Consider the following 14,250-nt stretch of genomic DNA (forward strand, 5'->3'; position numbering starts at 1 on the left):
TTAAAAGTCCCGCTAATCGCTCGTCTTATTACCCCGAGATAACTCGTTTTGCAGATACGCGTATAAAAATATTATCCCGAGATAACAAGATAACGAAACTTTTTTTTTCGATGTAATTAAACAGAAAAAAAATTATACAATATGTTTTAAAAAGAAGGTAAAGTAGGCTCGTATTTTTTCTTTTGTAGAATTCAGTGCTCTTCAAGGAAATTATCAGAACAAATTTTCGAAATTCAATATAACGAAATTCAAACTGTAATATCAAAACAAAATTCACTTAAAGTAAACAATGTTCCGAAGATTAAAGAGATATTCTAGTTCTAGAGCGAAAAAGTGGTATATTTTAAGGAAATTTTGTTAAAAAAAAATACTCATATATTCTCGTACGCTCTTGCACACCCACATGTTATCTTGTGTGTATTCAGTAAATATTTTTGTATACTTAAATGTCATTAGTTTTTACGTTATCTAAATATAAAAACAATCACACATTTTCCAAATTGGCTGACACGATTTCTCAGAAATCTAAAGCTATCGATTTTCCGCATATGTAAAATACACGACTATTTGTTGCATGGAATTAGGACAAGTGAAAAATATTGCAAATTATTAAAAAAACAGTTTAAAAAAACAAGTGCCAATTTAACAAAATCGATTGAATTTAGTATGTACAAAAAAAAAAAAACGTTAATTTACAGATATCGGAATAATTCTAGTTTCATGCGATAAACATACATGTATTTTGCATATATGCAAAAATTGAAGTCGATACTTTAGTAATACGCGCAGCAGTTTTCTTAAAAAAAAAAAAATTCCAAAAACAGCAAATTTTTTTGCACTCTAGACTGGAATTAATTCATTAAAAGCCAGCCGTCTTCACCGAGTTATAATTCAAAGATTATTGAAGTCTCGAGATACCTTCGCTAAAAAGGAAAGAAATTAACGTGCGCTATTTTTCTGCGGTTAAAAATTTACAGGAAAAATATACCGTTAACAGCTTCCATGCTCGCGTTCACTATTGCGAATTGTCGAAAGACAGGTGGAAGTCTTTAGGGAAATAGCTAGGGAAGAAATCGAGAGCGGCAAATCGAGCTGAGATAATCTTCGACGTAGCGACGCAGAAAAACAATCTCCGACGAGAGATGTGGCGGCAGTAACGAAAAACTCAATCCCGCGCTAATCGCCGAGAGGACGATGATTCATCGTGCGTTATATTCAAATTACTTCGCAGCCGCGCGAACGTAAGTGCGCGCGAACGCGCATGATGCAAAATGTGCGGAAAGCAATGTCTCGCGTTGGCAATTTTATTATCGGTAATTGACATACGCGACGATCATTGCGAATAATCGCCGACGTTCGTTCACCTTCGACGATTTTTTTGCGCACGGAATCGTCGGTTGAGCGGCACGACGTTCCTTACGTTTCTTCACCGGGAAAAAAGAAAGAAATTCGATTGCACGCCGCTTACCTTGTTCCCCGGATTACTTAGCACGAATGCGATTTAAAAACGTGCGTGCCAATGTAGTGCAATTTTAATGAAATTCAGAATTTAGCGCGACAATCAATACGGAGGGTTATCAGCATTTTAAAAATAAAAATGGGTCAAAATAAATTCAAACGGCACAACAAACGGAATTGACAAAGTTGGTTCAACTTGGCGCCACAAAAAAAATCTAATATCCACGATAAATTTTATAGAATAAAAAAAAATCGAGAACCCGATTCGTCTCGCAAATAATTAAAATTACAGATAAAGTAGCCTAGCGAGCAACATTTTTGATCTTGGTTGAAACAATGTAAAGAAAATGAAGAAGTTTCGAATCGATTCATAAAAAAAAAAAGGATTGTTCAACAAAAACAGATCGGCAAATGATGCCCGAGTATCGCGATCGCGAACGGGAACGGGACAGAATAGATAATTGCGAGCAGAATTGTTATGTTTTAAACATATTATGTGTAAAATAAGCGTTTAAAACATTACATTAGTTCATGTTACCTATATTATTGATTTTTAGTATTGACAGTGAGCACGGCCATAATTGTAGAAAAAACTTTAAGACTCAAGTCTGTATCATAGTGTCATATTATGTATTGAATACGGATCTAACGTACAACATAATGATATAATACTCGATAATACTAAATTTTTACATATAGAAATGAAATTAAATCTTAAAATAATTATAATATATAACACTTAAATAATGCTTAAAACATTTTTTTTCCAATGATCCTTTTTAATGCTGTTTAAAACATCTCTGGGGTATCAAAAACATGTTTTAAACAAAAAAAACCCAGAACGTTCAGTAAAAAAAAAAAAAAAAACAACAGCATAATTTTGACCAATCCTGATTGCGAGCCGTGTAACGCGGAACGAAGGGCAGATCTCGCATCTTTCCTGCGATGTTCGGGAGCACTGGTGCTCAGGTAATTAAAGCAATTATAAGATGCCTTTGTATTTGTATATATACGTAGCGCGCCGCGATTGGCAGTGACGTCAGCTGGGAAATAGAAAGCGATTCCTTTATCTCCCGCAACCATATGCCGTATTGAGGCAAGATAGCGTTAATTGCTTCGATCCATCGCTAATGCGGCGAAAATGTAACGGCGAAGTACGATTCTCCCCTGGAAGAAAAGTTTGCCCTATACCTGCTGCGCGATCCGCGTCTATGATAACGTAATCCTTGGCAAACGAGAACTTCCACGGTGTTTGAATATAAAAAGTTTCACGGGGAAACACGGAGAAAATGGGAGCGGATTTATTTGGCTTCCAACTCACCCTCTCGGTTGGAGAATTCGAGAACCTGAAAGGAGAACCGAATCGACGAAGTGCCACGCATCTTGAATTTGATTCAGCTCGCGAGACTCTCTATTCAGCGAAATAATTCACTTTGCAATACAATGTCGTGTCGTGTTATATTGTGAAATCTCGAGCGCTCTTCGCAATGAACGCGTTGAAAAAAAAAAAAAATAAAAAAAAAACAACGTTTTTTCCTCTTTTGTTCCTTGACCTTTGTTTCCTCTCCTCTCCACACGCGTCATTCGCTGCTCGTGAGAAAAGTTCGACAGGCGAGCGATGCGTGTCTACCGAGGCTGATGCGAGGGTGGCGATTATTACTTCAATGCCATTACCGTGTCCTGAATATGTAATACGTGGTGCCTATTGTGTGTCCTAAATTGCGTAATACATTGCGATCGATGCACGGCATCAGGTATGACGTTCCACGTGCCCGAAACTCCACTTTTCGTCCTCAATAGTTAAATAGACCCTCCCCCTCTCTGTGGTGCGGTCTAAAAAAAAGTACGGCGTCGTACATTTTACACACATTTGCACAAATTGAGATGAAATTCGCGACAAACGCAAATTTATACGTCACACAGCTGCATTTTACTCATGATTAGGCCAAGTAGTTAGAAATTCTAATGACAATGTTGAATATCTAGACTATTAAAGATGCTAAAGAAAAAAAAAAAAAAAAACAGTTCTCGAAGCAATTTGCGATATTTATCACATCCTAACGGTTCGAGCGTCTTCGTATTTCACGCGTTCCGAGAGAGAGAGAAAGAGAAATTAACAACAAATTGATATCGCAAAACGATCCTAAATAAATTATTTTGACATATAAAATTCGCTTAAGAAACAAAGTGCGCGCGGGATCTGCGCGCACGATCGGCTTCTAAGAAAGCGAAACTTTTATGAAACTAGCGCGATATCTAAAGTATCATCGGCGCGAATACTTCGGGAGTTGAAGTGAGACGGACGACCTCCTATACAGGCGTAGAGATTCGCATTGTTATCTCATTGTGCAACAGCGCTGTCCGATAAAGCAAGCCAATTGGCAATGTTGTGGCTCAAGAATTTTATCGCCATTGATACGAGTGACGAAGGTCACGTTCAGCGAAAGGATTTTTTTTTTTGTTTGAGCTTGCGAAAAGTGGACGGTTTAGCGCTAGATTGAGAAGATATACGCGGCGCTCTATATACAGACGATATGACGGCACGTGTCTGTAATTTGACTGCGTAATATTACCACGCGAACGATCGGCCAGGGAAATAACGACGCGAGTATACGTAATACAACGACTGATAACGACAAACTTATTTGCGTACTTTGTACGTTTTTATTTCGCTCACATTTTTCTTCTAAGCTCCGGAGATCTCTCCCCGGAATCGCTAACGACAACATTTTCCTCCCAAAGAAGATAAGGATAATATAGTGACTGAGAACGGAGCAACGAAATCTCGTAATAATATTCCAGTCTTTCACGTTTGAAAAGACGATTATCGCTTATAACTATAATTGCCAATAGGTATACGATTTGTTCCGGAAAAAAGAAGTTTGTTCAGATTGAATGAGTTTCTTCTGCAAGCAAAATCGTATTGTTGTCATTCACGCACGGAGAGAATTTTCTCTTAAAATTTACCCTCAAAATCTGATAATGTGTGACCTCGAGAAATTTTACCATACTTTTTAGTAAAATTTTACTAAAAAATGTAGCAAATTTCCTCGAGATTATTATCTCGTATATTATCTCACGATTACCAGATTTTGAAGGTAAATTTTAACAGAAAATTCTCTCCGCGCGTTTATTTCCGACGGATAAACTAAACCGCCTACACGATAATAGAGAACAAGCGTTAATAAAATTTATAACAAATCTGTCATTAACATATTTAAAAAAAAAAATGTTAGGCCATCCCACACACGAAATACTTTACATAAGAATGTAAAAGACGTCGACTATCTCCTCCGATCTCTCTCGCAAACATTTTTCATCTTTCGCTGAAAGATTTCTTATATTAGAATTTTTTTTTTTTTAGAAATAAGATGAAAGGATTGGTTTGTGAACGGAAAAAAAAGGTCTCTTTACATTAGAGATACCCATTTTTTTTTTTACGACTACGGTAAAAGGATTATACTTTGTAAGCGACCGTAAAAGAGGAGCCGCCGGCTCGCGCAATCCCGCGTGCGAAGCTAATGAATAAGTCAGTTTCCTATTCACATACGTGGTACTAAACGTCGTACACGCGTCCGAGTGGCTTGCGGCATGCGATGCAACGTTCGGCCGCGGCGCGATACGTCGGTGGTGACGAAGGGAAAAGCTCTCGTGGAGGGATCCGATTATACGGGGTGCACCACCCCACTATAACCACAGTCGCCACCGTCGTCACCACTACCACCACCACCACCACCACCACCACCACCACCGCCGCCGTCGCCGCCGCCACCATTCGTTCGCCGATCTGCGTCAGAGGATCGATTTCTCGGCGGCGTGGTCTCGGCTTCAATAGCGGATTTGAGAAACGACGAAGAACGATAATCCGGGATGATCACAGTGCAGACCGGCCGGCCGGTCGGTCGGTCGGTCGGTCGGTCGGTCGGTCGGTCGGTCGGTCGGTCGGCCGGTCGGTCGGCCGACCAGTTGCCGGGAATTACACGCCCTAAAGTTTTCCCGTCGGTTGAACGACGAAGAAGGGTTGTTGCGCGCCGGCATACGCGAACAGGCGGCGCGTTAACAGGTTGCGACAAACAAGGAGTGGTCGTGGTGTACTCTTCAACCTTGCACAGGTGCTCTTCCCCTGGCCCCTATCCCCCCCTTGCGCGCGCTGTCCTTACTGCGAGTAAAGCTTGCGCGAGAGAGAGCAAGTGTGTATGTGTGTGTGTGGGATATGAACCACATACGCACGCACACAGAGCCGGGGAGCCAGTAATGTCTTGATGATAGAGAAGCGCGATTAATCGAGGCGTGCGAACGGAAGCGAATGGCAGTTGGAACGCTGTTACAATCTACTACCGTCCGCCGTTCTGGAATTTTCATTTTCCACGAGATCGCCGCCGACGCTGCTCGATCGGCGGCACGGCCGAGCGGCTGCCGATCGATCGGGCTTTATCGATTGGCGAAGAGGATGCGATTAGCGTTGCACGGCGGCACGGCATTCGTAAATACGTATATACGTGCCGCAAGCGAGAGAGAGAGAAATATATATTGGCTAACATATATATTGAACGCGCACAGGAGCATAAAAATATGCATGATATCCATTCAGCTGTCCGTTTAAATGCATACCGAGTGAAATGACGAGGCATAAAAATATCGATGGGATTGGAATAGAGAGAAAAGATAGGTATTCGAATAACATATTTAAGTATCATTTGTATGTACGTAAAAGGGAATAACGCATCACAACTTACAACCATACGACACGATTCTCAATAATCTCGCGCTCCAATGGAAAAAAATGTTATATTACACAATTATTAAGATAAGAATTCTACGGTGTGTATCAATTATTATCCAAGCGAGTCATACAATTTTTTTTTTCGACCTTAAAAACACCGTGTTCTTACATCCGAGTCGTCGATTAAACTGAGTAGTGAAAATTAGATTTAATAAGCACAAATGTCAACGGGGGGAAAAAAAAAACAAAAAACAAAAAAACGGACGAGAGCGATAACAGACGTGAGATGACACGGACAAAAGCGACGGCTCGGTGAGAAATCACCGATCGATCCTCGCGCTCTCGCGTATGTACAGTATTGTAAAGGCCGCAATTGCGGCGGTAGCTCTAACGGTTCAATTACGGCTGCCGATGGCCCGAAAGCTGTTCAAATATTAATGAAATTTGCACACGTTATCGGAGAGCACGAGCCGAGCTCGGAAGCGAGAAGGCGCTTCGAAATATCTCCGTGCGTTTTCGCGTATAATACCTGATTATACACCGATGCATATACGTTACGTAATGGTCGAGAAGATGGGATACAACTGCTAAGTACGAATGACGAAGCGTTCCGAGCCATCCTCGTTTCTACTTGTTTTTCGTGTTCTCGTATAATATTCGGCGTGTATCATAATACACGCTCGACGTGTAATTATCGCAATTACTGCACCGCGCAGCGGTATGAGTTTCCTTTTTACCTGTAAGGTCAATATGTAAAGCTACACGTAAATCGGGGTATTAATTAATCTCTCACCTACGCGATGTGTAACCGAAGGACGGAGTTAAAAACCTATTTAAAATAAAGCTCGCCGTTATCGTACGTATTTCCGCATATAATTTTAATAAAACCGTCAATCACACTGCAACGCTCGCGTTTAACTCGTTAGAGTTTGAATAATTTATTCAGCTCTCGCGGATTAATTTATTTTTAGATTACTTCCACCTTTGTCTTAACTCACGTTTTCTCTTCTGGTTCTCATTAGCTTAATTTACATTAGCATTAATTACCGCAATTATTACTCGGATATTATCAGATAAAGATCATCGATAAGTGAAGGACGCGGTTTCGTCCGTCTGGACGCGGTCCTTTCGAATGCGCGCGGATCCTCTTCTCGAGGAGAAGAGGATCCCCGACGTAACGTACCCGTGAACTGTAAACCGCGCGCGATTAGATCGCGTCTCTCGTGCGTGCGCGATTACGAAACGCGATCTTGATATGAGCCGCGGTGTAAAATGAAGCGCGACGAAAATAACGGGGTAAAACGACGGCGACGCGCCGCGTTAATTCGCGTAACGACACATCGCGTGCTCTCGCGATGAATGGGAAAAGCTTTAGTAAATATAGTCCGAGAGGGGGTTAGAATTAGAACGGCGAGTTAAAGCTAGGGTTTTTACGTGTATGCCGACTGCCAGACGCTGTATAGCGCGCGCGCGCGCGCACGCGGAGAGAATTATCGGTTGCGAATCCGGTTGTTTACGTTTCAAAAGAACGATCGAGTGGGCGAAACGTTTGTTGATTCTCGCCCGAGCGATATAAATAAAGCTCGCGCATGCTAAAACCAACATTTAATATTTGCCCTTCGATTATCGAAGGAAAAAAAATGCGACTTGTCCGGAGACAACAATTGCACAAATCTCGAAATGTAGAAAATGAATCTTGCTTCCTCCATATTCGATTCTTGATTCTGTTGATTTACATTCCCGAGGAAACCATTCCTCCGTAATTATCAGCGCGAGCTGTACGCTGGAAAAGAAATTACTAGATTGAAATAAATATTTTTTTCAAATAGTACCACGCAAAAGTTTTGTAAAAAATAATATTTATTTCAAGTAAGATATAATAATATTTTCTATAATTTAGAAAATGGATTATACATTTTCTAAATTATAGAAAATATTATCTTATTTCAAATAAATATTATTTATTTTTTACTTCTGCTTGGTACTATTTGAAAAAATATTTATTTCAATCCGATAAATTTTTTTTTCAGTGTAATAAAATCCATCAACGTCTGTGTGCGCAAAATAACTTTCGTAGAGATTAAATTAAATTTCCCAGAATGCGTTACGTACAAAATATGTATGAGATAGCGTGCGCCTCTTTTAATTGAAAATATATCTACAGGAAAGTTTCCTTATAATTAATAAAACTAAGCCGGATATTATTACACGTCATTCATTATTTACATCGACATTCAGTTTCGATACAAAATTTGTTATCGATGTAAAATATCGACCTCTTTCCTTAAAAAAAAAAATAAAATAAAATTGAAGAAGCTCTCGAGTTTGACATTTCACGTGGAAAGGAAAGAAAATATATAATAATTTCACTTTCCTGTTGTCAAGTACATTTATCTTACTATCATTTACTATGTTTAAATAAATATTAGCAAGTATAGAATAATATTTACAAATCTCCAAGATATTTCTTTAAATCAAGGAAATGATACTAATATATTTACTTAATTACTTAATGATTTTTTTCTTCAGTACCGATTCGCGCGGCAAATGTTTCATGTTGTTCGCGAACCCCGCGCAGGGAGGGAGGAACCAGGAACCTTCCCCCGGGTTACGGGATAATGATTTCCTGACATCGGGCACATCACGCGCTATCACCGTCTTGCCACCTCAACGTGGAATCGACGATCGATCGATGTACACGCGCGCGCGTGTGTGTGATGTGTATCCCCCGCGCAATAGACACGGCTTTTCCAACCGTGAGAGGGGGTGGAGATAAATTATTACTCGCGCGCGCGCGACTAGTGAATGAATAGCGGCGGCATATAGCTCCGCTCGCTATATATCCCCCTGGTTCGCTATCTTTACCGGCGATGTACGACGCGGGATCTAGGAAAAGCCTCACTCGACGTGTCTCCCGCGATCGAATTCGGTTTATTATACAAGAGCGTATGTCACCCCCGCCATCCGGAGTGAGGGTCAGCGACCAGCCGACCGCTCCGCGCTGGCCTATACACCTTGAGAGAGAGAGGAGAGGGAGATGGTCGAGACACAGTGAAATACAGGAAACGAGCGAGCGTAATATTGCAGCGGTATACAATAAGGTGTAATATCAGAAATAAACTGTCGGATATAAATTCACCGCGAGCCGATCGTCGTCCCGAGGGTCGAATCGTCGCGTCGTAGGAGAGAATTTGAATCGCGAGGGAGGTCGATCGGTTGGGGGAATGAGTGGTCCTGTGTTTGGAGTGGGATATTGTTTAAGTGCAGAACGCTATCAGCTGTTCAAACACTACCACGGACTAATTCTTCGGTTAACGATTTGGAACAATCCGGATGTAATATAGATGTCCACATTATCGGTACATAATATAAATATAGTCTCGCCAATAACTTATGGGCGTATCGAAACACTACGAAAATATTACGCCGCAGTCAAATGCTCGACAAGAAAGTATAACAGAGAGAAAAAAATGTTTGGTATTTGGCTATAATTACGTGATAAAATACTAATGATTAGGAATTTTCTAGGTTGAGTCATTACGACGATAATGTTGATAATAATAATTTTAGGCTTGTTCTACTTCTACTAGCTATAAATTTTGCTATAAATTATGATAATTTCAAGTATTAATATATTGTAATAAAAAATATCAGAATGATAAAAATTAAAGAAACAATTTTATGAAATAAGTGCAATCACAATTACGATAAATATAATTATTTTTGTATTATTTGCCTACTATTTGCGTAGTAATAATAGTAATTTAGTAGTAGTAATAGTAATTAGTAGCTATAATAACTTGCATGGTTGAAACAGCTATAAATATATAATCGACGCCAAAAGTGACTACAAATTACCGTTAATTGCAGTAACAGCGCTTCCATTTAGTTATTGGATTAAAAAAAAAGAAATAGCAACTCTTGAAAGAAAAAGTGATAAGAAGTAACAACTTTTGGGCATTAAAATAATAAATTAAAACAGTCGAAATAATAACTAAAAGTGGCATTTTTTAAATCGAATTTTGAAGCTAGAGCAAAAAGATTTACTCTTAACTTGCCGAGTCTATCTTTGGATAGTCTAACAAATTCTTTTCATAGAATTGATTTTGAAAGTTTACAAGAAAAGAACAAGGACTCGAATGGATACAAACACAAAAAAGACCAGAATAAAATTAAATGAAATTGTATTTGAAGAGATCTTGATAGCACACAAAGTGATAATACTAATCAGCACTTTGACGAAAAAAACTTTGAATGGACTATGTATTGAACCTGGTCGCGAAAGGCCAAGCACAAACATTTTTTTTTTGTATGTAGCAATTGTTTTCATCTTGGTGCTTTTTTATTTCGCAACGTGATACATTTTATATCAGCCGCGCCGCTTGTCTAGCATATTAGGTTCACGATGCAAAGTAATCATGTTAATAAACCGGTCCAGTGAGCGAGTAGTCATTGTTATCAGACGGGGCAACAAAAATATGAATAGAACGCTTATTACATAAATTTTATTCGTCGGTTCAGAAAAAAAGATGCATTTCGAAAATAAATCCATTTTGGACGATTAGCAGACATTTTTTTTAGTGATTGAGTCAAAAAGAAGTGACGAAAAGTAACTTCTCTTCTTTCTCTCGGTACACGCTGGGCCATGAGGAAAACTTCAGCGCTCGCGGGGTGATTGATAAACCACAAATTTACTGCAACAAAACACATGATATGCGCGCATAATTCCACTTTTATATCACCTAGCACAATACTGCTTTAAATGCTCCGTGAAGTGTTACGCAATGCTCGACCTTCACCCGGAGTCGAAAGGGAAAAAAATAAAAAGAGCGACTGAAAATTATGAAATTCTTATCAGAAGGCGGAGAAGAGAAGACACGAAGCGGACAGGTTCCGATCTCAGCCCGCCTCTATTTAATCATCGCGCGTTCGTCTCTCACTGACACGTGAGGCTCATTTGCATCCCGCCGAGGCTCACGTCGCATCAGCGGCGACGACGTCGTCGATTAATAATCGGCCGATAGCGAGACGCGGCTTCGCCGATCAGAGGAGCGCGTTGCTATCTGACTGGGATATAAGTATATACGTCATCACGGTCCAGCTGATAAAACTCGTGCCTTATCGCGGCGGGCGATTGTGTCCGCGACCGAGCCGAGTCAATATCGAATTCAAAGGATTATCGCGCGAGATGCGCCGGGGTCGAGACACAATGAAACGCGAGAGCGAGAGATACGAGAAGAGGTAACAAGTATAAGAATCGCGCAGCTCGCGAATGGGGTGTATTACGAGAGTACGTTAACGGATTATTGCTCGGGGAGCCTCCCCTTCGTATGAATTACACTGAGAAAAGAAATGCATTGAGAGAATAGGTAGTTGCAGTAACCATGATGTAATTAATAGTGATTTTTGGACCCGGTAATATTTTTATTTTCAACGATATAAATTATAGTTTGCTTAAATTATATTAAAGTTCTCATAATCATAATATTGGTCTATGCAATTTATGTTATGGTTGCCATAATCAAAATCAAGATTTTAATATAGTATGTCGTACTATAAAACAATCAACATAAATATTAATATAAACATATGGTTATTACTAATGTTATAATAATAATTACTATAAGAATGATATTCCCAACTGTAACTTTTTTATTATCCAATTATAGTCGCAAATAGTACACTTTTATTATTAGACTATAATTAAATAGTAAAATAATTACGGTCAAGAATATTATTTTTATAATAATCTTTATTATAATATTATAATCACATGCTTATGATCATTTTGATACAACTTACTATATTAAAATATCTATTTTAGTTATGATGACAATTACATCGTGAGTTGCATACACCAATATTAAAAGAACTTCAATATAATTTAAACAGATTATAATTTATACTGTTGAATGAGTATAAAAATGTTTGAATCCAAAAATGACTATAAATTATAATAATATTATGATTACTGCAACTATTTTTCTCTCGGTATACATTTTTATTACGATTACTTTTTCATTTTTTTTTTTAACAAAAATATTCGGATTTGTACATACAGCCAATGAATTAATTGACTCAGACTTAGATTATGTTAATTCTTAACAATAACAGCCTCGCCTGTTATTGTTAAGAATTACTATAAATTACTATAATTACTGTTTGAGTGGCATAGAATTGGAGTAGAAACAAGTGTACGCTGCAATTTTACCGTTTCCGGTTGAAGGCTGTAGAAGCTGTTGAAGGATACGTAATAAACTTTATCTATCTATCTATCTATCTATGCCTTATTCTTTATATCTTATCCTTGTAGCTGATAATTTCAGACTCAGACGTGTGTGTGTGTGTGTGTGTGTGTGTGTGTGTGTGTGTGTGTGTGTGTGTGTGTGTGTGTGTGTGTGTGTGTGTGTGTGTGGGTGGGTGTGTGTGTGTTGCTCGATGGAATCTTCGCTCGACTAACAACTATGCCGGCTCGTTAGGATGTCGCTTTGTCGGATCGTTTATGCGTGCAAACTTGCGCAGATTCCGCACCGATGCCCGCGCGCTAGATAGCGAACCGATCCAAACGACCATCGATGATTTATGGTATTCCGAGTAAAATAATGCGGCGCGCGTAATAAAAGTTAAACGTTCTCCTCAATCTTTTGTAGAACGCGAGTCGCGGAAAATATCTCGCGCGAGAGGTGCATCGTCGGGAATCGGCTCGCAAAACGGCGAATAAATCAATGGCGATAAATCGAAAGACGAGAAAAGACTTATATTACCGTAACGACGAATCGAAATCGGCATTGTTTTGAAATTACGATATTTATCTGCGGATTACGTGAACTCTGATCGATCGCTTTACAACGACGACCGTTCTTCTCGACGATCTCTCGAGACGATCGCATCGCGAATTTTCTTTTTCTCTCCGCACTTTTTTCCCTCTCGTCCCAAATAAAATCGAATATTGTTTTAAGGATCTGATTAAGTATCTCGTCGTGGGCAGGAGATATAATTTATCACAGAGGCGTGATCCTCGGATTACACGGTGGATACCAAGCGCGCTCTTTTCTCTCTCATGTTCTGCGAAGGGAGGGCGTCTTTAATCGGAGCGAGAGAAGCGAGCTGGGTCCCCATTATTTTCTCGGTCAACCTAACAAAGTCGATATAACGACAGAGAAAAAAAAAAGAAAGCCAAATGGTAAAGCCCAATCGGGGGTTCGCAATCCTAAGCAACTACGTGTGTGTATCTTACGTGAGTAATTGCCCCAGTTTATTATATGAAACGTATATTTCTCTTTACCTCCCTTCGGGCGTTTGTTTACAAAATAATATTCAGATCCGTCACGGTTTATCGCAAATTTTTTGTAAAGATTTAAAAAATGTTGATAAAAATTTATATGCGCATCAAGTATCGACGGCAAACTTATCATTAATATTGTAATATGATATTATAATCAGGTCATTTTTTGTTAGTGAAAATTTAATATAAAGGATTAAAAGATCTCGGCGATCGTTATTAACACGATCACTATTATATATTCAAGTGCTAACAAATAGAGTTACTTAGGATTTTATAAATAATTTATATGACCGAGCGATATACCAATTTTTCGAACGCTCTTTCTCCCTTTGAACAAAATATAGATTTATTTAAATGAAATCTGTATGAAACAATTATCAAATTCCCCGAGAATCTCTCGGCAATTATTTATTTTTAAACGATAACAAGCCGAGCATTAGATCGATATATCGTAATTAATACGATCAAAGCGGATCTTGTTGCTTAAACTGAAATAAAATTTCAGTATCCGTTATTGAATATATATGCTTTCAGTTCTATGTAACTTGAAACGCAGTCACAGATTGAAATGAAAACCGGGATCCGCTCTAACCCAATGGGGAAATGGCGTTTTCTTCTCACGACCCGTATTATTTATTTTTTTTTTATTCTGCATTCCGTCGGTTTTCATATCCCTGCTATAAATTATGTAATATTTAAATTATGTAATCACCCCGTTTAGCTCCGGCTATAAATTAGATAAAGGAATTACTACTACATGCACAACGTAAACAATGTAATACCA

General features: G+C 38.9%; 1 protein-coding gene across 4 annotated transcripts in view; it reads right to left on the reverse strand.

Annotated features, from left to right (window-relative positions):
• LOC105836654 (myocyte-specific enhancer factor 2) overlaps window positions 1-14,250 on the reverse strand; it is a 78,837-nt gene that overhangs the window by 13,062 nt on the left and 51,525 nt on the right. The gene's annotated exons all lie outside the window — the stretch shown is intronic.

This window comes from Monomorium pharaonis, chromosome 3, assembly GCF_013373865.1.
Source record: "Monomorium pharaonis isolate MP-MQ-018 chromosome 3, ASM1337386v2, whole genome shotgun sequence".
Classification (NCBI taxonomy): domain Eukaryota; kingdom Metazoa; phylum Arthropoda; class Insecta; order Hymenoptera; family Formicidae; genus Monomorium; species Monomorium pharaonis.